This window comes from Rhinopithecus roxellana, chromosome 18 (assembly GCF_007565055.1).
Source record: "Rhinopithecus roxellana isolate Shanxi Qingling chromosome 18, ASM756505v1, whole genome shotgun sequence".
In the NCBI taxonomy this organism is placed as follows: domain Eukaryota; kingdom Metazoa; phylum Chordata; class Mammalia; order Primates; family Cercopithecidae; genus Rhinopithecus; species Rhinopithecus roxellana.
In genome coordinates, this window is record NC_044566.1 from 29,701,862 (window position 1) to 29,728,642 (window position 26,781).

The 26,781-nt window shown below is 36.5% G+C and overlaps 1 pseudogene; it reads left to right on the top strand.

Moving 5' to 3' along the window:
• LOC104661262 overlaps nt 1-3,034 on the top strand; it is an 89,925-nt pseudogene extending 86,891 nt beyond the window's left edge.
• The last annotated feature ends 23,747 nt before the right edge of the window (nt 3,035-26,781 follow it).

The window sequence follows — 26,781 nt, forward strand, 5'->3', positions numbered from 1 at the left end:
TCAGACTGTGTACACAACTCAATCTCCCAGATACTACAAAGAGAAATGGTAGAATTATCCCCTGCCACAGGGCACTTACAGAGAGAAACAAAAACACATGCTCCACAGGCTGTATGCAGAGGAAGCTTCTAAAATATAAAGCCAACTGCACCCCTTGTGTGAGTTTATATATTTCCAACTTAAAGCCATAGAGATTCCACAGAAGAGGACAAACGAACCTAAAACAAAATTGAGATCTTAAATGGCATTTAAAATCTGATTTCTGAAAACATTCTCATACAAGAAATGAACAGAGAATAAACAAAACAACACAACACAAAACAAAATACACTCGATGCCAAGTGCTAAACAGCTCCATATAGAAATTAGTGTCATAGGACTGACATTAATATTATTGGGTTAGGAGGCTTTTTTTTCCCTTGTTTCATTGAAGTCTAGTATGCACATAGTAAAATGCTGGAAATGCATTAATAAGCATATGGCCGAATAGAGTTTGGCATGTGTAACCAACACACACATCATGATCTAAAACATTCCAGCACCCCAGCAGGCTTCCTCCTGCTTCTTCCCAGACATTGCACACCCCATACCTAAAGTTATTCACTGGCCTGTCCTCTGTCAGACACAGGAGACTGGCAAAGAAAAAATTTTCTAGTGTGCCCATTAAGAAGAAAGGGAACATAATTTTATGAAAGCCAGCAGATGAGAATAGGAGATGGTAACACCATGGTGGCACTAGGAGCGTATCAGGAGAGGTATTTGCACATTTCCCTCTCCCGACCTGAACACTGCTTCCTCCACCACCAACACTGGCCAGTTCCCACTCCTCCCAGAGCCAGCTCAGAGGTCCTTTGTAAAAAGCCTTTCCTATTCCTTCCAGCACAGGGAACTGCATCTACTATGTGCTCCAGAGTTCCCAGCATTTAGCTCTGTCAAACTCGTGTTTGTACCATTTTGTTTGTAATCACACATATGTCTCCCTTGAAACTGTGTGTCTCTTGAAGAATGAAATCTGATTGTATTTATTTTTGTGTACCCCCATAAACTCCTAGCAGTCACATGCAAACAAATATGTATGTTCTATATACATTATGTTTCATAGTTGAATTAGTTGAAGGAAAAGCCAGAAAACTAGTGATTAAAAGACTATGTCCTAGTTATTTTTCTTCCACCACTACTAGAACATTTTAGGAAGTACACACAGTTTTTCTGTTTCTTCCTTTTATTTCCATTTACTACAAACCAAATTTGATGATTTTGCACATTGATGTACTTCCAGGGCCTAGATTACATCCTGGCACTCGATAAGCCCTTAATAGATACTTTCTAAATACCTGAATGAGTGGGTGAATGAATAAAAAACTCCCCGTACACAGTTATTATAAAGTCATGTCTTGATCTCTCAATTATAAGGGGATATACATGATCAGCTGCTGCATACTGTATTAAACATGAAATCAAATGTGATGGAAGAAGAGTTCTATGTGTTACTGATTTTGAAAAGAAGACATGAGTGTCATTTTACATGACTATCATCACTGCCATTATTGTACTCCTCCATAGACCTGCAAATCTTGTGGGTGAGCAACATGCTGAATAATTTTCATGGGGTAACTCATGCATCCACAAATCCTTTCAGCTTTGGGAAAAATGTGGACTCACAGAAATATTCACACTTTTTCACTCTCTGATTTGGTATGTTTTCTCTCTTGTGTACATATACCTTTCACACTCCTTCTCTTCATCTCTTCACTTCCTTCTAAGGGTTGATTGCCATTCCCCAATGCATTTCCATAAATCTTGTAAGTACACAGTATCAGTCCTCTTCTCATGATAACTGCCAGCTCAATGTATGTCTTAGTGGGACCCTCTGTCCCCCTTCCATCCTGACATGCCCATCTTGACACACAATACCTAGATTCTAATCCAGTCCTCTCAGAATCTCATCTCTGTTGGAAAAGAACGTCCTAATCCTTTCCAGAAAGTTCTATGAACATATTAAGTTAAATTAAGACCTGCCCTTTTCTAATACATCCTTAGTCCCCAAAACTCTGAGTTAGGGTGAAGATTCAGAGGACTCTAGCTAGTCTGCTGATTTAGAAGATTATTCTTCCCTTTTCCAGTTCTATGGTGCCAGTTCAGTCCCAAAGATTTACACAATTGCTTTGTGTCCATGCCTACACAGTTTTTCCTTCACCTTTTGCTACAGTGACCCCAAATTTGACTTCTGGTCAAAATGACACAATAGTCACACATTGATGCATTAATTCCATTCAAAATGCAGAGCAATAACATGGTCTTGAAAGATATTTTTAATGTGTTTTTAAATATATTTTTATATATATTTAAATCTATGTTATTACTCTGCATTTGAATATATATATATTTTATTGAATATCCAGTAAATATAAATAGAATATATATGTGTATTCAATAAATATAAATATAATCTATATTCAATAATATAAATAGAATGTGTGTGTGTGTGTGTATGTGTGTGTGTGTGTGTGTGTGTGTGTGTATATATATATATATATATATATATATATATATATATATATATATCAGGAAGTATATACATCAGGAAAAGGAGAGAGGCTGGCTCTGGAGTAGGGGCTGTGGCCAAGCACAGGAACCCAGCTGCAGTGACTGACAAGAAACTATTGAAGTTCCTAAGGCAATGAAATAGGATTTCACACGAACATACTCTATGGAGAGAAACAATCCTATGGAGGTTGTGGAGGCAGAGATGCCACATATGTCAAGTTAAAATCTTCTGACAGTCATAATTTTATTGTAAAAAGAGAATATGCCCTAACATCAGGAACAATAACACCCATGTTGAGCGACCCAGTTCAGTAGTGGAAAATGAAGCCCTCGAAGTCAATTTTAGAACGATCCCTTCACATGTGCTATTAAATGTACTTATTCCATCTATAAGGTTTTCTATGCTAACAGCTCTACTGAGAATGCCAAATTCCCAATTGCACCTAAAATTACATTGCAATTGCTGATGAACTCCCTAGAATGTTAAATAAAATAAAATAAAATTAAATGCTAAATTTTTTAAACATGTAATTCCCATAGTTAGAAATTCTTTCATATTTTCTGTTGCCCATATGCAGTTGCAAACTATGAGGTTCACTAAAAAGCTGATTACTGTCTGAGTTGAAATTTGGTCCCTGTATAAATGAGTTCAAAATATTTTCACAAACTAAAAAATTAACAAATATGCCAGTTTGTAGGTAGTTATACCTTATCCCTTGGTGAGACTTTTTAAGTTACAGCAGTAACCATAAAGTAAACGCTGAGAATTAAGTTTAAATGTGTAAGTACCACATATAAACACAGACTACCTATTGACATGTCTGTAGTGCTTTTTTAAAAAAACTTGTTCTGAATTTATTCCATTTATGGCTAGCATTGCTCAAATCATACAAATATTTCAGCATAAACATGCTTTAACTTAGCTAAGATGTTGATTTTTATGACAAATACATAAGAATTGATCTTCTGTAAGTGTCATTTGATGAAAACAAAAAGCAATGGTCAGGCTCACCACCATGGTAAGAATGTTATTATAATGTTTTTCAACATTGTTCTGAATATTCTTAGCAGCATGAATAGGAAATAAATGAATAAATAACCTCAGAAGAAGGAAATAAGACTGCCATTACTTACAAATAGTATGCTTGTGTATACAGAAAATACAAAAGAATATATAAAAAGTATTAGAATTAAATACAAGTTAAGGAAATTCAAAAACTTACTGTAATGGTTAAAGCTGGATAAGGGGCACATAAAAGTTTGTTACACAAGTCTATTTTCTATATGTTTGAAAATTTCCAGAGTAAAATTTTGGAGAAAAAAAATGAATTTAGCAAAGTTCATGAATAAAGTTTGTTCCACCATAGTCAATTAAATTTGCTTAGAGACACCAAAAATGAAATTTTAAAAGATAGCATTTACAATAGGAGCAAAATATATCAAACACCTGGAAATAAACATAAGTGAATACAAAATATCTAAGCATAAGACTATAAAATAATATTAACAGAAAAAAACAAATCTAAATGCTTACAGGATAATCCATGCTGATAGAGTAAAGAGTCGATATTATAAAGATGCCAGTTCTTCCAAATTTATAATGTGTATTTGGATATGCAAAAGGTCAAGAATGATCAAGATAACCCTAAAGAGGATAAAGGTAAGACAGCTTGCTCTACTTATATTAGTGACTATTATAAAGCTCTGTCTACTTATATTAGTGATTATAAAGCTCTAACATTAAAATGGTGTGTTGATGGTACACAATAGACAAATAGACCAATGGAAGAAAATAGAGAACACAGAAACAGATCTTTATTTATGTAGACACTGATTTATAATAAAGGTGGAAAAAGGATAGCCTTTTCAATAAATGGTGTTAGGCTAACTGAATATTCACAAAGGGAAAAATTATACATTATACAAAAATTATACATTATACAAAAATTATACATCTCTACATTATACCATTGGAAAAAATCTATTCTGAGTAGTTTGCAGATACTCACATGAATGGCAAATAATAATAATGGAAAATAACGCAGAATAGTATCTCTATGACCTTGGAAAAGGAAAACATATCTTAAGCAGGTCATTAAAGAAAACAATGATCAATTGTGCTACATGAAATTAAGAATTTCTGTTGATCAGAAATAAAAGGAACTATCAGCAGTATGAAAAGGCAAGCTATGACATGTGTTAAAAGAAAATCTTCAGCCTAATTAAATTTAAAGGTGTAAAATTGAGCAATGAACAATTCATGAACCAGGCAGCCCCCAGAATCACAGCAGATTCAGAGAGACTCTAGTGCAGCCATGTGGTGGAAGAAGATTTATAGACCTAAAAAAGGGAAGTGGGTACAGACATCAGAAGTGAGGTACAGAAACAACTGAATTGGTTACAGCTCAGCGTTTGCCTTATTTGAACACAGTTTGAAGAGTCAGCAGCGTATGAGTGGTTGAAGTACAGCTGCTGGGATTGGCCAAGACTCAGCTATTGTTACAGGTACATACTCTTAAATTAGGTTTTCAATCTTCTCTACCTGTTAAATTAGGTGGAAGTTTGTCCACAAAGACTCTCATATAGAAGTATGCAGTCCTTCTCAGGCCATATTTAGTTCGCTTTAGCACATGGCGGAAGATATTTTCAGCAATTTAGTCAACAAAGAGCTCACATCCAAAATGCATAAAGAAGTAATAAAAACCAAGTAGAGAAACAGACAATCTAATGAAAAAGGAGTAGGACACTTAAACAGGCATTCATAACAGATGCTATCCAAAGAAAGGATAAATATATGTAAAGGTGTCAACCTCACAACTAGGTATCACAGCACAGCTAGCAGAATGGTTAAAACTAAAAATCAGCTAATAATATCAAGTGCTAACAAGCATGTGAAGCAATAAGAATTCTCATATACTGCTCATAGGAATATAAATTGGTAAATTAACTTTGGTAAACAGTTGGCATTATCTACAGCATATTATCTACATTATCTACATGCATATTATCTGAGCTAGCACTTCTACATACCTACCTAACATAAATGTATGCCATGTGCACCAAGAGACATGCACAAGAACGATTATAGTAGCATTATTCATAATAAATCCTGACTAGGAAAAATCAGAATGTCTATTAATATTATAATGGATAAATAAATTGCAGTATATCAATATAATTGAATACTAAAAAACAATGAAAATTAATGAACTACAGCCTTCAACAGCAAGATAGAAGAATATCACAAGCATAAATTTCAGTGAAAGAAACCAGATACCAAAAATATATACTCTATGATTTCACTTATACAAACTTCAGAAACAGGTACATCTACACGATGATGTCATAATTTATGATAGTGCTTTATTCTGTGGAAAAGATAGGGTAGTAATTAGAAAGAGACCTAAAAATAAAGAATCTAGGATGCTGGCAATGTTTTATCTCTTGACTTACGTGAGAGTTACAGAGGTGCTTGCATTGGGATAACTAAGTTATATATTTATGAATTATAAACCTTTAAAAATATTAGAAATGGAAAAGAAAATATAAAATAAAATCAGGCAGAAAGGAGAAACAACAAATTGATATAAAAATAACTTGCTAGATATCTTAGAATTTTGTAAAATGTTATTGAAGTTTGTTTTAAACACAAAAGATAAGACCTAAACAATGAAAGATAATACTGTGAAAATTATTTTTAATTCATCATCGATAGACAAAAGACTTCAAAAAGTCATATAAGATAGAATAAAGGTATGCAACATTTGTGAAACAGGCATTCCATTTTTTAAATTATAGAAAAATAATATTTAAAGAAATATAGTCAAGAATTTTCCAAAGTCGAAGAAATACCTGAGTCCCACAATAAATAAAAATATTATACATTGAAGCATATGATTTGAAACGTGCAGAATATCAAGGATAAGAATAAGACCTTAAAAGCTGCAAGAGAGAAAATACCAACAAAAGAGTAACAATTAGACAGTAGATTTCCCTTCAGCAACAGTATATATCAGAATACACAAATTTCTGGAAGAAAATAAGTCAACCCGAAGTTTTATATCCAGCTAAATCATCATATCAAGCACAATAAAGACATCTCCAGACATCAAAGACTATTGTGCATTTCTTTTACCACAATTTTAGACTTCATTTCTTGCTTCCTTTTCCACTGTTTTTGAAACACATTGTCTACCAAGTAAATAATTCTATTTCCAAATTCATTAATATGTTTGCCCTCGTGTCATGTTCCTGACTCCCCTGCCAAATAGTCACCAGTGCCATATGAATACATACAATCTGTCTTTCTGCTCCTCTGTCCAGACTGCTAAGAACTGTGAAAAAAAATGAAGAAGGAAGGAAGGAAGGGAGGGAGGGAGGGAGGGAGGGAGGGAGGGAGGGAGGGAAAGAGGGAGAGAGGGAGGGAGGGGAAAAGAAAGAGAGAGAAAGGGAGAAATCAGCTAATTGAGCTATCAAAATTATACACCACCAGGGGCTTCAGGCTGCTTAGCATTGCTTTTACTTACACTCAATTATCTCCACTTTACATTACTCGTGTTACTTATTCCTTATTTCTTGTTCTATCCACAAGCCATTAATTTTTACTCTTACTGCCTCTTACTTCTCAGGGAAAAAAAAGATGAACAGCCTTAACTTATTTATTTCTGGGAGGTCAAAATCAAAATGTATGTAAATGACAGTGTATGTCTCCTCTGTTGTTGAAGAAATTGAAACTATTTAATTCCTTGGTAGATGAGTGCTTATAATTTCATATCTGTTCTATACCATCACCATCATCACATAAAAATCACTATAGCAACAATACTGTACTTTTATCTAGAAACCAAGATCTTCCACAGATATTCTCACTATTGATAGAATGGGTTTATTATCTCCAATCAACAGAGAGTGATTTGCCCAAAATCACAGTTGTTTGTGTGCCAAACTGAGACTAGAACCTATGGTCCTTCATTCCCAAAACCAGTTCTTTGTTCATTGCTCTATCCTGCCACTGTACTTTGAGATGATACTGTTTTACTCAACTGTTTCAGGACAGAATAACCCTCCAGGTAGTGTGAATAAAGTTCACTATAAAAACATCTTGTTAGAGAAAGTATTTCTTTACTATGTTAATCATTTCCCTTAAAAAATATCAGTCAGAAGTAAAGATACAGGTAAAAAGCTACTTAACAACTGTAATGCATATTTCGTTCCCCTTCTCACCCCAGTGAAATCCTTTCTCCTACTCAATATTGCTTGTTATTTTTGATACCTACAGCTATGTTTGCTCATTTATAAGAACGCATCTTCAGGTCTACCTATGCAATGAAGAAACCCTTTGCTCTCAACTTCAGTCATAATACTGTACTTGACCCAGCTAGCTAGAATACTTAATGTTGATACACTCTAAGCAAACATACCTTTTTTGTTATCTCCCGTTGTAAACAAACAGAAAATTAAAATTCTTCAGGCTAGATTCTATCCTTGGATTCTTGACTCCCACTGAAATCAATGGGAGCTGTAAGTGCATTTATAAAAAGAAGTAACTTTTTTAATTTAGAGAAAATCGCAAGAACTTTAAAAATGACTTTTTGAGCAAAACTGAAAGGAAAAATTTATTCAATTAACTATACTTTTTAGTATAAATGTTTATATGGCTCATAAAATTGTTGGTCTGCTTCTATTATGATAAACAACTGGCAAACTAGAGTTAGGAATAAAAAAAAAATGAAACACTGAATAATGAGAGACAGGATTGTACTGGGAGAAAAGGATGTGTTTTGAGGTCATAAAGGCCTGATTATAACTTCCAAGTAAAAAATTACTTAGCTGTAACATAATGGGTAGGTAGGCCTATAATGAGTATGTTTTATGTGGTAGGCATAGGTCAAACATTTTACCAAATCTCAATAAATTCATACTACTATTAGTCTCATTGTTTAGTTGATGAAACTGAAGCTTAGAGAGGTTAAGTTGCTCAAGGTAACACAGAATGTGGTAAAGTTAGTATTCAGGCCCAAAGGCGTGTGGTCATCACCAAGTTTAAAGACTGGTAGGCTGGGTGCCAAACCTAATCCACAATATGTTTCATTATTTTGAAACAGTGTTTTTAAAATTAAAATATTTCACTGAATGTCTGGATTTCTGGTTTCTGATAAGTTGGGAACTCAAGCAATAGCAAGCTGAGACTTGAGGATGGCAGTGGTTGGCTGCCTGGGTAGCAGCTGCCCCTTCAGACAAAGTGTGCACTCATAGGTCCCCACGGCTCCAGATTGTATTACACCCACCTGCTTCATTCATGGACATCACTTGACTACTGCAGGCATCACTGGCTGTAATATTGCACACTCCCTCCAAGGAAGGTATGTCATGTCTCTGAGTCTTATTGTTACTATCTTATTAAATGGAAATATTAAGACCCACCATGCCTGCTACAAGGAAAGAATTCAACAATGTACATAAGCACCCAGAAAATACTAGGCACTTATTAAATAGTAACAATTATTATTTTATTAATAAAAGCATGAAAACTAAGTAATTTATTTTAACCAAGGAGTCAAATTCAGGCACCTTGAAGACACTATTATTTATACTGCAACTGACAATTAATTTAAGTTGAAAATATGCTGGTCTCTGAAATAAATACTTTCTAAAAGTAATCCACTACCAATACAAACAAAACAAAAAAGACAAAAAATACAAAATAAATAAGCAACAGAAGAAAATCCCCCAAAGGGTGTTTAAACTAGAAGATAGAAGCAGACATTCAAACAGCTAATTCTAGACAATCAACTGTGAAGGTGCAGAGGGTATGCACTACTGACATATGTATTTATATCTAACTTTTTCTCAACAGATGTATACATGCAAGGTCATCAGACAAAAATTAATAGTTAGGAAATCAGAGTGAAGAGGATTTAAAAGTAGGAAAATCTAAAAGTGGGTAAAGATAAGTACCATCTACCTCTCTATAGAGGATGACAATTTTTGGCTCAGGATATTCTGATAGCCAAAGCCAAAGAGGAGACACAATCCATTATGTGATTCACAGTGCGTCCAAGATTACAAACTCACCAGTGGCTTTCCTGATGCTACGCTCTGAGAGAAATACGCTCTCAGAATCAGACTTTGAGTAATAAATGGATATTGGAGAGTTTGCATTTATGGTTTCTGGCAGAACTCTGTATTGCCGTCAGGAGTTGGCAAACTTTCCATGAAGGACCAAATAGCAAATATTTTAGTCTTCATGGGCCACACAGTTTCTCTTGCAACTACTACACTCTGCCATTAAAATGTAAAAGCAGTCTTGGACAATATATAAATAAATGACATGGGCATGTTTCAACTATTTAGGAAAACAAGCAGCCGGATGGATGTGATAGAGAAGCTGTGGTTGACCAGCCCCTGGTCTATGTCATCAATTCAAAGCAGAGTTGTCATTTCCAAAAGATATTTTTGGACAGTTCTATTAGTGAAAAATAAAAACCATTTTTCAGATTGATGATTGCTTTCCGGAGCTGACTATCCACTCCTTACAGCTTGGAGCAGAGTGTAAGAAGTGGATCAAAATTCCAATAGGCATTAAATAGTGGTACTTCTTGTATTATGTTGGTATACTGCTGTTACCTACAACTGTACAGGAAGGAGTGACTGAGTTTGAGGGGTTCATGGCTCAGGTGGCCATCTAGGCAGGGACCAGGCAGGGTCTGTGTGTTGCTGACACTGGAGGCCCCTAGAATTCACACAACTGTGATAAAACTATGCAGCTTGCAAAGAGACCTACGAGAAAGATTATTAACATGTGCCTTGGAGTTGCAGAGGCTCACTGGAAGTGAGACTCACAATTTTCCAGAATATCTTTCAAAGGGTATTGAGAAAATCAGAGATTTTACATAACTAGGATTTTTGTTGTTGTTTCGTTTTGATCATTAGCAGTGACTAAAATTGTCCTTCATCTCTCCAGTCATACCCTCTTCTGAAGAGTCCATAGTAATTTCAGAATGCATTAATATTAATAGTTCATCTCCATCCAAAGGAATCATTGTCTCTAGTTTTTGTTTTTGTTTTTTTTTCCAAATAAAAGTTTAAGAAACGCTACATATAAAAGTGATCATCCCTATGCAAGGAACTTAATAGTAAGTGAGAAAACAAAGTGCTGAATTTGAATCGGAAAGCAAATTGATTTCAGCTCAACAAAATTACTGAAATATGCAAAGAACAAAGTTATTAATTGAGTTTGGGGAAGTCAGGGAAGGTGGCACTGAGGAGGTTACATTTGAATTCAGTCTTAATGGAATTAGACATGCACCAAATGGGAAAAGAGTGTAAGCATTGGTTGGGGGCAGGAGGACACTGCTGGCAGAAGACACAGCGTGAGCAAAGGCATGTGACATAAGGGAACATGGAAGGTTCTAGAATGGAAAGCACTACATTTTCACAAATGTGTGATGTGAAGAAGGCATAGGAGATGAAGCTGGAGAAGTAGGCAAGACACTATCAAGTTAAAGGGAATACTGAAGCAGATTAAGATCAACAGTGGTAGCCTTCATCAATGAACTAATGCGTCTGTGGAAGACACATCCCAGGGAAAGAAATCACACAAATATCGAGGGGGGTCTGCCCTTATTTGGGGCCTAGAACAGAGAAACAGAGTCTGGCTTGGCAGCAGGGGTCTTATAGCTCTCATAACACCAGCGGCACAACTCTGAGAAGCATAAAGTTTCCTGAATCACATGAAAAGATGCCCTGCAAAGTAAAAGGGGAAAATGTCAATGTTCTCCTGGCACTAAAGATCTTAGACACAGCATCGTCAAGAAGCTCCTCAGGTGGAGGTCCTCAGGCTCCCTGTTCTCTTGAACTCTCACCAGGTTTTGGAGAGAATTGCAGTAATTTATATATATTTTTTCTCTTCTTTTCTTTTTTCTTCCCCCCACCCCGTACCCCAGAAAAGAGGGAGGGCTGAAAAAAAAGTAAAAGTCTCACTTTGTTTTCTTGACTTCCCTACTGGGTTCTTGATGCATTAGGAATCGGTTCCAGTTCCTGGAGCATCCCTGGAGCCAGCTACCCTGGCTTTCACTGGCAGCCTTCACAGTAACACAAGCAGCCTGCAGCCCCACTCTGTACTTGGCTTTTATTCATGCTACCAAGGCCTTCTCGCCTTTGGAAAATTCGCACTGCTCCATGATCCAAATGAGAAGAACTGCCTTTTAAGCAACGCTAAGACTTTCAGATAATAATCACCCTCACACTTGAAAACATAACACTCCTGTTTCATTGTGATCTCTTCATTGGTTTCTAGACCTCAAACTCCCCAGGGAATGTCACAAATTCACATGCTGTCTCTGAAAAATAGATACAGCACTTGCAGCTCTGATTTACCTAAGAAGGAGTGTTAGGAAAAAAGAAAGAAAAGAAAGAAAGAAGGAAAGAAAGAAAGAAAGAAAGAAAGAAAGAAAGAAAGAAAGAAAGAAAGAAAGAAAGAAAGAAAGAAAGAAAGAAAGAAAGAAAGAAAGAAAGAAAACATATTCATGTAGCCAGACAGCTCCCTGTCACAGACACAGATAAGAAAGCTCAAACTGTTAAGTTATTCTAGGAAAAGGCTGAACATTTTATATTAACAACTTGTTTCCTTGCAGGTTTTTTTTTTTTTTTTCAGGGAGCTTGAGAAAAATTTTTACCCATTCCCTTTTTTACTAAGCAATTTGTCATCAGACAAAGTAGCTTAAAAATTAGTGGTGAGTACAAGAAGGCATCCTAGGCAGCATAGTACAATGGGAAGTGTCAAAGGACCATGAGAGCAGACCAAGCTGGGTTTAAAGCCTGCCACTAGTTAGCTGGGTGACCTGAGTGAGTATTGCAAATGCCCTGAGGCTCAATTTCTTATCACCATAAATAGCTCACGAGATTGGGAAGGTTAAATTAGATAATGTGTTGATTTAGCTCCTCCAAGAAGCAGGCATCAAGAGAGTTCATTCAAGGAGACATCTGAGAGATAAAATGGGAAGGAAGCAGAGTAGGCTGAGAGATAGACCACAATGCAGTCTGGCCCCTGTGAAGGCGAGAGGGAAGGCTTGGGCGAGAGCCTTCTGATTGGGGTTCTAAGAAAGTTCAGCAAGGCCGATGGGAAGTACTTGTCAAGCTTAAGTCACTCTTCAGCGAATTCTCCATTTCCCAGAAGCAGATCAGCCTTAGCATCCCTGCTACACTCCATCATCGGCTGGGAGCAGCCGTGGGAAGCTTGGCCTCCATACAAACTTGGTGATGGATTTCAGAACACAACAGCTGGGGCCAGGCAATTATGCTCCCTGCTGAAAGAGATTTGAGAGACATGTTCTCATAACAGATAACATATGAAAAGCACTTGGCACCAGTAATTGGCATATAGAAGTCATTCAATACATGTACTTTCTCCCTTAGATGGAGTTGTTCTGGTGGTGGTTTTGTTTTCATTTTTGTTATTTTGAGACTGGGTCTCTCTGTGTTGCTTAGGCTGATCTTGAACTCCTCACACCTCAGCCTCCCAAGTAAGCCTGGATTACAGGTACACACCACTACATCCAACATAATGTCATTTTGTTAAAAGTCTTCATGATTTAAATCAACTTTGAGATGTAAGTTGATCTTCAGTTTATGAAATGCAGTATACAAATTGGTGACATCTCATTCATATTTGGAAAAAGAGGTTTTTCATCATAAACTTTGAAGGAAGGAGAGGATGAAAGTCTTGCACTCTTCCAGCAGACACAAATCATCTATCCCCACTTGCTATCAGTGGCAGAGTTCCCAGGATATCAGTGGCATCCCTGATTTACATGTCTGGGGGTAAAATTTTTCCATCCAATTTACACAAGCTTACATCATAATCTATGCTTTCAGGCATCACACTCCTACTCTTGTGGGTTTCATACGTTGCTAAATCATTTCATTTCTTGACATTCAGGAAAATCACCTGCTGCTTCAGGTTATCATTCCCTAAGCGGCTACAGCTTCCAACTGAGAAGACCTCAAACTTCAGTCTCCCTTTCTTACTGATCAAGGTTTTCCTATGAAAGCAGGAGTCTACAGTTGCAAATCATATACAGCTTTCTAATTATCACACAAACATCTCTATGTGAGAATGTATAGGTAACGAATACTTATACAGACTTGGTTTCAGGTATCCAGGATTCCAGCACCAGGCTTTTACTAGCTTTTTATTTGGAAACATTACCTAACCTCTGTGAATCTCAGTCTCTTCATATGCAAAATTGGAATAGTGGTATCTTACGTTGAAAAGCTGGCATGAGATTCAGAGACATTATACACAAAACACCTAGTATAATGCCTAATACATAACAGGTACTTAATAAATTATAACTAATAATATCTTTTCTAGCTTCTGAACTATAGGAAAATATACAGGAAATGTGTTCTGATATGAACTGTATAGTGTTATGCAACTTATCAGTAAAGTACTGCAACCAGAAACTCCAACAATAACTAATACAATAATAACTATTTAGTAAGTATATGATTATGGATTAAAATCTAGTTGAAAATAGGAACCATAAAATTTAAAAATTATAATAAATAAATAAACCAGAAAAGAAAAAAAAGAGAAAAAATAAATAAATAAATAAATAAATAAATAAACAAAACTCATAAAACTAGGAGTAGGGTTGTTCTCTGTCATAGATTCAGCCCCATAAGGCTGAATTGTATATGTAAAATTAAATATAATTCCATGTAAAAATGGAATTGTATATGTAAAATTAAAAGGTAAAAGTTACCAAATATATGCCACTAATTTCTTCATAGCATCTTCCAGATCAAAGCACTGCTAAGCTTTACAAACTAGAAGCAGAGATCCAACATTAGATACTTTCCCTAGATCTTCTCGGATGTTTTCTTAGTTTATTTCATACTTTGATTTCACATGCCCGAGATTAAGTATACACTCCTTTTCAACCAAATTGACTTATTCTTTCCCCTAGGAAACAGGGCCTTCTCTGAAATGTATGGATCCTCTCCTGCCAAGAAGAGAGAAGTCTTCCTATCTTAATCGGGTCAAGGCCCCTCCTTGCTAGGCCCAGAGGTTGCTCAGCAGTAGCCGATAGAGAGAATGATTCCCGCTCTGCAACTGTCTGTTACCATGGAGACATGCTAATTAGTGGATGATGAGAAAGCAGAGGAGTTCAGGGTCTATAAAGCCATGAGAAAGAAAGGGAAATAAATGGAAAAATATGGACAAAGAGAAATGAGAGGATCTTGTGGGGCAAATTGTAGGTAAAGAAGTCCTCGAATGATTGGCTCATAATGAAGAGGTGGAAGAGGGTTATGAAAAGAGAATATTAATGACAAAGACTCATAGATCATGAGTTTGATGAAATGAAGGGTGAAGACTATAGTTTAAGAGAAGAAATGGAAAACTCCAATTGCACCAACTACAAACTCAAAGGATCATGGAATGTTAAAGATCTGAATTTTAAAGGTGTTGAAGGACAGACCTATTCTTTGCTAAAAGGAAGAAAATGTGACATTTGGGGCCATCAAAATAGATTGCAAATCTCTGCAGACATTTCTGTGCTTAAACTTGAATTCACATTTACCAAACCATCATAATTTGCTGGGTGAAGTGTCAGTGCACCAATGCATGAGATTCCTGTCCAAGTCTCTGAGCCAAATGTGCCCTTGGATTTCTATATCCAGACCTCCAAGGAATAATAGCATAGAAAAGGAAATGTAGCTGACGATTTCAGGAGCTCTGTTTTAACAAGATAGTATAGAGACAAAAGTGCTATACTCAAGGCATATGAGTTCTTACATATCTAAGGCATTTTGAAAACTTGACTAGGTGATAACATCTATCTTCTAAAGAGATAATTTTATATTATGTTGATATAAATCTTTTCTATTTTATTATACATTATATGTTTATCACACACTATTGCTATATTATTACACTTGAGCTGTTGAACACATTTGCAAGAGATATTTCCTCAAATATAAACATATTGTTAATGTACTAATAGGTAAGCTACTGGTGAAGGCCAAGATATTATATCAGAATAAACCCAGGTATGAAGGAAGAAAACTAGCCCATCATGTTAGTTTCAGAGGAGTTATGGAGTTGTGTGAGTCTCATGTGCAAAGCTCTTCTCATCTGCCTGTGCAGATGAATGAATGCACAGCAATCCAGACCTTAGAAATTTCCCCCCTATACACACACCTTGGATTTCCCTTCTTCCATCTACCCAGACTGTCTTCTACCATATAGATTCCTTCTCATCCTTCAAATCTAAATGAAACACCATCTCTTTAGTATTGGCCTCCCTAGACCTTCACAAGTAGTTAGTGGTACCCTTCTTAGTGCTCCTGCAGCCCTTCGTATCTACCTCTCTTATAGAGCTTAATTCTAGACATTTTGGCTATTTGTTCAGATAATTGTCTATCCAAAACTGTAAAGTCTTCAGGGAAAGAAATTTTATTTTACATACCTTAATATTCTTAAGTGTTCCCAGAACCAAGCACAGTGCTCAGAATACAAAGATATTTGTTAAATATTTATTGAAGTGTTTGTAGCAATTTATAACCAGTAACAAATTTATACAGTGATTTCAATTTTATAGCAGGCTTTCATGCCCCTAGAGTGTAAGATTCTTAAATCCCCATGCCCTTTTTGCTTTCCTCTATCTTCAATACATTAACTCAACAGGTGTGCCATTAAAATTTGTTAAATGAGTATCTAGATCCAGAATTATTCAGAAACGCTGCCTGCTTTTCAAAACTCATAGCTCCTCAGCAACGTCATAATGCCTGAATTTCTCTTTCCTCTGTCAGTAGAGATCAAACTCAGCTAACATGTGTGTATTAAGGGGTAAGCTTTCCTAGTTGGTGAATTTTCCCCTGAAGATGACAAATGCTGGAAGAGAATGTTCTAGAAATTCCAAGGAGTCTCAAAACAGCTTAGGCTCTGGCCAGTTGGAGGAGCTCACAGTTGGTCCAGAGTCAATTCCAGGTTCTAGCCTCAGGGGTAGCCACCTTCAGGATGGGGCCAGGTTGGCAGGTGAGCACACCTGACTGATTGGTTAGGAATCAAGAACATTGGCCCTCTCCAAGCTGTTGCCTTCATTTATCTGTCACTCTGCTTACTCTAAAGCCATCTTTTTCTTGTGGTTTTTAAAATCACCATGCCAATAAATAATTTTTTTTAATGTGAGCCATGACATTGAAAATGTTTTTTGAAAAGCACCATCTTGAGGGAAGGCATGCCATGTGCTCCAGGGAATCAATCACTGTTCCTACTTTACTCCCAGTCATACTTCTGAGTTAGCCAAATGTGTTAACAAAGTACTGGATTTACAGACATGATGGACATAAATCCAGGTTACTCTCTAACCTGAAAATATCTCACCCTTCAACTCTTCAAGAGTCTCTGAAACTCTTATAATACTAATCATCATAGGTGAGGAATTTCATGGCTCACATTTAAAAAAAATAAATCATCTTAGGTTCCATCGTCTATGAATACTAGGTATGGAACACAAAGCAGATCTATTTGGTAAGAGCAGAGGGAAAGAGCTGGAGTCTAGGATCCTGGGAGGTAGGGAAGGCCCAAGTGGTGATTCTTTAGTTGAAGATTCTAAGCAGCCAGCAGACCGCTGGAGAATGTTAAGTAACTGAGGACCGCATGGTCTAGGCAGATGAAAGGAAGGGAGCTAAGAAAAGAGATGGAAAGAGCTGAATACAAATTCACTTATCACACAGTTTTAACTCAAGACAACTATGGTGAAGGTCAAAACTAGGTCATCTTCCGCCAGGCCATTGCACACAATAACATGGCATGGCCTTTTGAATATGTGATGCAGTGCTGTACATTAGACCAGTTCTCGTTATCAATATAGATGGCAGTAATATCATTGTAAATGTGGAGGATGTGTGTATATTTTTAAATGTGCCCACTCAGATGACAAACCGAGGGGTCCTCACAAAAGAAATGCAAATAGGAAAGTCTCCCTGTAACATCTAGAAAAAAATTCTAGAAACTTTTCAATTTTATTCACATACATTTAGTTTGTTTCACAACTACAACTGATCCACTAATTCTGGCCAGACATTCTGGAGGTTTGTTTGGTCACAATAAGAAAACATAAGGTAAGTTCATTGCCTCAAAGCTTAATACCCTGGATTATCATTATTACAATAGTATTATCTCTGCATATATCAGGCAACACATTTAGTGTCTGGTTATGAAGAGAACAGTTTATAAAAATGCCTTAACATGACATAATTTTTACTTTAATTCCACACAAAACTTTTTTGCAAATTTTCAAAAAGGAAAACTCCTCTCCTCAGACTGAGAGAGCATTTATACTTAAGAGGCAGAATATACTTTTCCAGATAAATTAAGGAAATATCATTGATACTAATTAGTCTTAATATTATGAACACATTTACCTAGTGAATATATTCTATATAGACCTGTGTCTGGAACATAAGTTATAATTTATTTGTAATGAAATAAATCATAATTTAGGAAGCATTCAAGAGTATAAAACAGTGATGGAGCCAGTGCATAAAACACAGGAACCTAGTGAGTTTCTCCCTCAAATCTCTGTCACACGCATTCAGAATCCCAGATTCTTCCATCACAGTAGGAGTAGGAGGCCCTGCTTCTCCTTATACTTGCAGACTATCCATCGACAGTCTGGACTTCTAACATAAGGCCATCATCTGCCATGCTAGTGCCAGCTCACCACTGTCAATGCCTCTCGTTGGTGTCTGGAACTCTTCAGGCTTTTTAGTTTTTCAGATTCCATGTTGTGTTTTTGAGTAATAGAATAGTAACACAACAAAAAATAAAAATTCTGCAAACACACCAAATCCCTCCATCACACCAAGGGATAGGGTACCACTTCTTAGTGACCCTACAGAGTAAAGAAGAGTAGATAGGCCAGGCTCAGTGGCTCACACCTGTAATCCCAGCACTTTAGAAGACTGAGGTGGGTGGATGGCTTGAGGTCAGGAGTTCAAGACCAGCCTGGCCAAAATGGCGAAATCCCGTCTCTACTAAAAATACAAAAATTAACCGGGTGTGGTGGTGGGCACCTGTAATCCCAGCCATTCGGGAGGCTGAGGCACAAGAATCCCTTGAACCCAGAAGGCAGAAGGTGCAGTTTGCTGAGACAGTGCCACTGCAACAGGGTGAGACTCTGTCTCAAAAAAAAAAAAAAAAAAAAAAAAAAGAAAAGAAAAGGATATAAACCAGTAAGAGTTTCAACGTGCAGAAATATAAGTAGGAAGGTAAATGTATGATTTTTGTTTGTTCATTTGTTTGTTTTTTTGAGACGGAGTCTCACTCTGTCACCCAGGCTGGAGTGCAGTGGTGTGATCTTGGCTCACTGCAAGCTCCACCTCCCGGGTTCACGCCATTCTCCTGTCTCAGCCTCTTGAGTAGCTGGGACTACAGGCACCCGCCACCACGCCCGGCCAATTTTTTTGTATTTTTAGTAGAGACGGGTTTCACCATGTTAGCAAGGATGGTCTTGATCTCCTGACCTCGTGATCCACCCGCCTCGGCCTCCCGAAGTTCTGGGATTACAGGCGTGAGCCACCACGCCCAGCCGTATTATGTGTATTTTTTTAATGTGTCCATTCATGTGATAAACCCAGCAATCCTCACAAAAGAAATATAAATCAGAAATGATAAGAAAATCACAGAAAGTAATAAACTAGCAGTTAGTTAATAACATGATACTGTAATTTTTATAAAACAATTAGAATATTAGGATGCACAAAATTAATTAATTATTTTCTCCATATTAATCAGTTCTAGTCAGACTTTTATCTAGATGCTCTGTATTAGGGTCTGTAAAAGAGAAAAGAATAACGCAGGGCAGATTCAGGACCTGGCACCAAGATGATTAAAATGCTGGGGAAAGCTGAGGGGAGGTTTAATTATTGTCTTCAGGTGTGTGAGGGGCGCCCACACAGAGTACAGTGGCCACTGGAGAATGGAAGTGAAGCCATGTTTCAGTATAAAGCATTAAACCCAAGGAAATATTTTTTGGCTTTAAATATTATTGAATAATTGATTCAAACAATATATTGGATTAAGGCATCACTTTTGAAGATCTTTCAAAATTAGATATTTTTTCATCTCTCTAAGAAAGGAATGGGTAAGATGGTTTAATAGAGATATTAAACTAGTATCTCTAGTTTATTAATTTATCTAACCTAGTCTCTAGTTCTCTAATTTTTCTGATCTGGTCCATTCTTGATTATCTGATTCTGTATGGGTTTATTAATTATTTAAAAAATCAGAGCATTTTTTTTCTGTAAAGCTGAGATTTGAACATAACATCTTGCTTTGGAAGTTCTCCGACTGAAAAACAACACAATATTGAGATTATATTCTCATCAATTATAAAATGAATTTTTAACTTTGACAGTCCCAGTAAAAACTTAAAGTTTGTCCTGAAGTAGGGACATGTAAAGAAAACCAGCCAAACCAAGATGCTTTGGTAACATTGATGTGTTTCACTCTCCCAACCCCTGCTGAGCCTTTTTAACCCAGTAAAGTGGAGTAATTTCATAATGGCAAAAACAGGACACAACTGGAAAAAGAAAGGAAATAACTGGATGTCATGATGAAGCTTTCCCTTTAAAAGTTTTAAAATCCTTTTTTGGTTTATTGTCAGGGACAAAGGACCTCAAGATGAACTGCTGCTTCCTTGTTATTCCCTCCCCAACATCTAACAAGCACTTCAAGTGATTCTCCTACCTCTGTTCACAGGTAGCTAGGATTACAGGCACGCGCCACCACACCCAGCTAATGTTTGTATTTTTAGCAGAGACGTAGTTACACCGTGTTGACCAGGCTGGTCTCAAACTCCTGACCTCAGGTGATCCTCCTGTCTTGGTCTCCCAAAGTGCTGGGATTACAAGCATGAGCCACTCTACCCAGCCTATATCTTAGATATTTTCCTAAGCAAAAATATTTACCTATAGCCGTTTCTGTAGAGACAAAATAACACAGTGCAGGATGACGTTTAACTAAATTATGCAAGCTACTGAATTACTATTGCTACTATTTTTTTCTTAAGTAGGTTCTTATATGCTCTTACAGATTTAGCCTAGAGTCTTACATGTAGTAAATAGTAAGTATCAGAGATTTATTTAGGAAGGAGGGAGGTGTCTTAATCTGCAAAGTTTCTCTATTTTGCTTTGCTTGCTAAAGTCAGACAGGCTCAAGAAATTATAAACTTTTGTTCTTTGAAAGATTCTGCTTGCAAAATAATGATATAACCCCCAGAGTAAAAGCAAGCATTAGAAAAACATGTATCAGACAAAAGACTTGAATCCGAGACAAATAAATAACTCTCACAACTTAATAATAAGACATATTGCCTAGTTTTTTTAAATAAAAAAATATTTGAACAAAAATTTTCCCAAGAAGATTTATGGATGGTAAATAAACACATGAAAAAAATGTTCACCATCATTAGTCAATAGAGAAATTCAAATTAAAACTATAATGAGATACAATTACACACCAAGCAGAATAGCAAAAAATTTTTTAACTGATATACAAGTGTTGGCAAGGCTGCAGAGCAACTGGAGCTCTCATTTGCTGCTGAAATGTAGAATGTTTCAGCCACTTCGGAAAATTTGGCAGTCTTACATAGTTAAGCATGCATTTACTATTTGACCTATCAATCCCATTTCTAAGTATTTGCCCAAGATAAATGAAAAAAAGTATGTGCACATAAAAATCTGTAAGCTAATTTTTATGGCGGCCTCATTAATAATTGTTAAAAACTGGAAAGAACCCAAAATGTTCATGAACAGGCAAATGGATAGACAAATTGTGATAAAACTGTGGAACATTACTCAGAAAACAAACACAAAAAAACCAACAAAACAACTATTGTTACATGTAACAACATAGATGGATCTTAAGAACAACATGCTAAGCGAAATAAGTCAGACACACACAAAAAGCCACATATTATTTAAACTATGTGACACTCTGAAAAAGGCAAAATTATAGGAACAGAAAACAGATAAATGATTATTAGAGGCTGAGAATAAGGGAGAGATTGCACAGAAGCATGACAGAGCCTTTAGGGGTAATGGAACTATTCTATATCTAAATTGGGATGGAGATTACATCACCGTATACTTTTTTGAATACTTCAAAAACTATAAATCACAAATGGATAATTTTTACTATATGTAAATTATACCTTAATGACCTGACTTTTGCAAAAAAGGATATATGCGTATGAATGCTCATTCATGTGCACATGTGCACACACAAAGATGGAGTCAAGCAGCTTAGCTTCCAATGGTGATGAGAACTGCTAGGCAGGATTAGGTCATGTGCCACAATTGCCTTCCATTTTGCTAGTTGACTCTAAGCCATTAGGGCACTTTAAAAGAAACAACCACCATCCACAAGCGCCGTGAATCAGCACTACCCCACCGCCACCCCCAGTCACATAACCAAGCTTTTCACATTTTATTTGGTTTGACTTTTTGCTTTTTTTTTTCTTTAAGTGTTAAATCGTCAAGGTGGTGGCCCAATCACCCCCACCTGTCCTAACATGTTTCACATGCCCTTTACAGGATTTTAAACTTAACTGAAGTCATTTTCTAAAGGGCAATAATGGAAATGTTATGGGCAGATTGCAGTGCATAGTGCATGGTAAAGCTTTTACTTAAATGGATTCTGCCCACAAAAGTAGGAACCCTAACATCACCACAGCAGGTCCACAGCAGTGATGGCTGTGAAAAAAAAAAAAAAATCATCCAGAGGATTCATTTCCACCTTATTTTAGACCTTTTGCTGTAATTCCTTATATAAAAATTTCTTTTTTCCTTGACCATTAATACTGATAATTATATCTGTATTTCTTAAGAATATTATGAGTTGCCATTTCTGCATAGTAGCAGATTAAATTTATTCACCTTACGGATATATTATTATCACAGATAATAACTGCAGCATGATAATTATCATTAATTATTCATTTGGATTAAGAGGCAAATAGGCTTGTATTCAAGGGTCTTCCAGAGCACTGTTTATTGTTCCTGAGCCCTGTGTGCCAGTGTGACTAATTCATACTCTTTTCTGAGCCACTGTTGACATCTGACGGGTCCCATATGTATTTATTTGAAAATATAATAAAAGGAATGAGTGCACCATCTCAGGATGGAGTCACTAAAACAGACATATGGTTTCTTTTTTGCCCGGTAAGTGAGGGTATGCAATTTTCTGTTAAAGTCAGGCTGCTGTGAGCATTGCTTCAGTAGTATGTATTCCCTTTCTGTGCCTCCTTGACTCAGACTATTTAAGCTCATATAAGCTTGTGTATTTACATAATAGCTTTTTGCAAAAATAATAATGTGGTAAGAGACCTACTTTATCCTTCATTGAGCAAAGGATTGTTTGTGCTCCCATTTGAAGCCCCTTAAGTTTAATATAAAAAAAAAAAAGCCTCTGCAAAGTTTATAAAATCTGTAGAGAAATTAAGAAGAGAAGGTAGATGGAAAAATAAAAGATGATGTATCTTACAAACATGATTTTTTTAAATTTGTCTAGCTAATATACACCAAAATTGAGATATATGTATTTTTACTGAGTCTCTTTTGTATTTTCTCTTGGTCTCAGTCTTTACTTCTTTGTAATCTGTCGTTCATATTTATTCTTTTAAAGAAGATATAAAATGGCAGCTTGAAAACTATGCCAGTGAAGCTAATTTTGAAGATAGGATGCAGTTCTTCAGTGTCCTTAACATAGCTAGGACTGCATTTAAAATGACTGCAGGATTTTTTCTTCTTTTCTTTCTTTGTCTCTTTTGGTAATGCAAGGAAGAGGCTAATACATTGTGCTAAATGTTGCTTTTTAAAGAATTTTTTTTTTTTTTGCTTATATTTGTTAATATATTTTTATGAGATCATTTGTTTCCTCTTCATAACATTCCCTTCAGGTACTATAGGGCAGCTAGGATCATTCCCATTTTTAGATAGGAAATTAAGTTAGCCGAAGATTAAGTAGTATTTAATGAGGAGTACAAAGTGGTGAGACTAAATCAGGAACTCCTATCTCCTGACCCACAGTTCCTCTTTCTGCGCCTCTCTGAGTGCAGCTGTGAATAGTCTGACGTGAATGATGAAGAAACTTAGGAAAGAGTTTTGAAAACTCTGCCAGATGGAACTGCACCAAATTTCAGAGCAAGAAGGTATCTCAGGAGTGGTGGCTATGAGGCTTTGCTGGTATAACTCAATGCAGCTTTTTAAACATTTTTATTGTGATAAGAACATGTGACAAGATGTTACCCTCTTAACAGATTTTTAAGTGCACATTAAAACACTATAATCTTCAGTCACAATGTTCAGCAGATCTCCAGAAGGCATTCATCTCGCATAACTAAAACTTTATACTCATTGATTACCAACAGGCTCCAACTAATCATCCCCTCCCCTAACCTCCACTCCTGTTTTACACCTACTAACAGTTTGAGTTTGGTCATTCAAGTCTAACAGAAGGCCGATGTCCAGAAACACCTTTGTGAGCAGTACATTCATGCTATTATAATGCAGGCTTTATTCTATTCTTGAGTAGAACTTCCACTTTTAATTCATCATACTTATAATAACAAAAATTAGTACTTATTAAACACTTACTATATGCCAATAACTTCATTAAGCACATTACCTGCAGACAAAATGGGTGCCCAAGTAGCTTTTCCTTACCAAGGACCCATTTAGGAAGAAGTCTCAATCCATAAAAAATCAATCTCTTTGACAATTAACAAAGTAGGAGAATGCCTTTAAAATATTTATCCTTGGGGATTTAAGTCTAATATCCATTTACTCATCTGTAAGTTTTGTTTGTTTGTTTGTTTGTTTGTTTTTGTTACTGTTTTGTTTTGTTTTGGTTTTTTGTTTGTTTTGAGATGGAGTTTCACTCTTGTTGCCCAGGCTGGAGTATGCAATGGTGCGATCTTGGCTCACTGCAACCTCTGCCTCCCAGGTTCAAGTGATTCTCAGGCTGTTCTCAAACTCCCGACCTCAGGTGATCCGCCTGCCTTGGCCTCCCAAAGTGCTGGGACTATAGGCGTAAGCCACAGCACCCAGCCTCATCTGTAAGTATTTATTGAGTACCCACTATGGTTCCAGGGTCTACTCTAGGAAACAGAGATGTAACCAAATAGCACAGAGCCCCTGTCCTTGGACAGTGTTCATTTTTGTGATGGAGACAGATGATACACAAGTATTTCATAGTAGTGAAAAGTGCTAAGTAGGAAAATCATGTAGAGTAAAGCAGTGAAGAGGGACAAGTGTAAATGGGGGCAACTCCTTATGATGAGGTGGTCAGGCAAGGCACTGTTAGCTGATGGGGAATGAGCAAAGATGTGCATAAAGGGAAACAGCAATGTGGGTAGATGCTGGGGTGCATCCCAGGCAGAGGGCCAGCAAATGCAAAGATATTCACATGAGTGCATGTTTTCAAAAATGAATATGAACCCACAAAGCATCTTGCATCAGATAAAAATGTTCTTGCCGACTATATTTAATTTGTTGTCAGCCTCTTTAATTTTCCTCTGAACATTTTTTTCTCTCTTGCTCTGAATATGATTTTCTTCTGGCTGAGTCTCTTTGATCTGATTGTTTATCTATTTCTTTTTGGCCATGTTATGTTGGCATTTCTGTCAACCCCCTAAAAACAGATTCTAAAAATGGAATATTCTTCTAATTGTCACAATCACTTGAATATAAAATAACCTGGAACCGTGAAAAAAAAATGGAGTAGTGAATTACTGTTGCTTTATAATTGGATTACAGTAAGTTTTGATGGATTGGAGGAAGAGACCAAATTACATAAATTGTCTCTCCTCATGCTTTTCCTTTTTCTTGAAGGAAAACTGACTTTACCTCAATCATACTTATTAAAAAGTAATAGTTAAGAATTAGCATTTCTTGAAAGTCTGCATTGTGCCAAGGGCTTCACTAAACATTTCACGTGTTATTTCCAATTATAAGAGTAGCCCTATGTGGCAGGTTACTGTCACCTTCTGAAAACCCCATTTTCAGAGAAGGAAACTGAGGTTCAGGTAGAATAACTGTCCAAGGTTGTCTGGCAAACTTCCCTTGCACCAAAGCTTGTGCTCTTAATCATCATCTCCTGTGTGCAGTAAGAAATGGCAACTAGTTTTAAATATAGGGTGATATAATCAGATTCCTGTTTAAAATAGAGAATCCTGGTAGCTGTGTGAACGGTGGATTAAGGATGAGCCTGGAGTTAAGAGAAGAGGGAGATGATTTCGGTTTTGAAAGACGACAGGCCCTTAAACTAACAGTGTTGTCAATAGTGATTACAGTAACAATCAGTTACCCTCTGGAGGATGCCTATTGAATCTCCCATCCAAAATCAGGTGAATGTGGGTAGAAATGTGTATTCAAATAAGTCACAGAATAATACATGTACCATGTTTTATGTAATCTCGCTATAGCAAAAGAACACTGTCCTCTATTGCTTTTTGGCTCAAGGCTCTCAATGGTCTAAATGATGTCAGAGAAGAGGGTGCTATCAGTCAATGGGCACAGCTGTTGAGAGTTTGGAATGTGTCATAGGGTGACCAATAAAGGGGTCCCAACTAAACCATCAGTTTACCACTAGCACTCAGAAATCTCAACAGGTTCTTCTAAAGCAAATATAGGCTTCAGCGCTCTGCCCTGACAGAAGTGATAAAGAGACTCTGATATGTTTGCACAATTGCACAATTTTCAAACTTTATTGAAAATGTTAGTAACTGTAATTCAGTTCCCTAATCTAAATTGCCATACAGAACACATTGAATATATTTTTATGCCTTGCTCTTGAAAAGATGGAATAATTATGAATACAAATGGCTTCTGCTTCCTTCATGTAAAAAAAAGCATTATATACATATAAGTCAAATAAAGTAAAAGGGAGAAATAGATGGAGTGTAATAATGATGAGAAACTATAATATCTGCATGGAGGTAGACACCAAATTGCCACTCATTACTTGAATACGGAGAAAGTTAGTAGGCAATTAGCAACAGAAGTGCCAAGTGGAAGGATAATTTGTAAGACAACAATAAACGTAGTCTATACCCAATGAGATAGGAAGAAAGAGCAAGCAGTAGTGTCAATAAAACAAGCAGAACAGCCATGGGAGCAACTGCGTTTACACAATGAGAAAATAAAAAAAGTCTTCCCCAT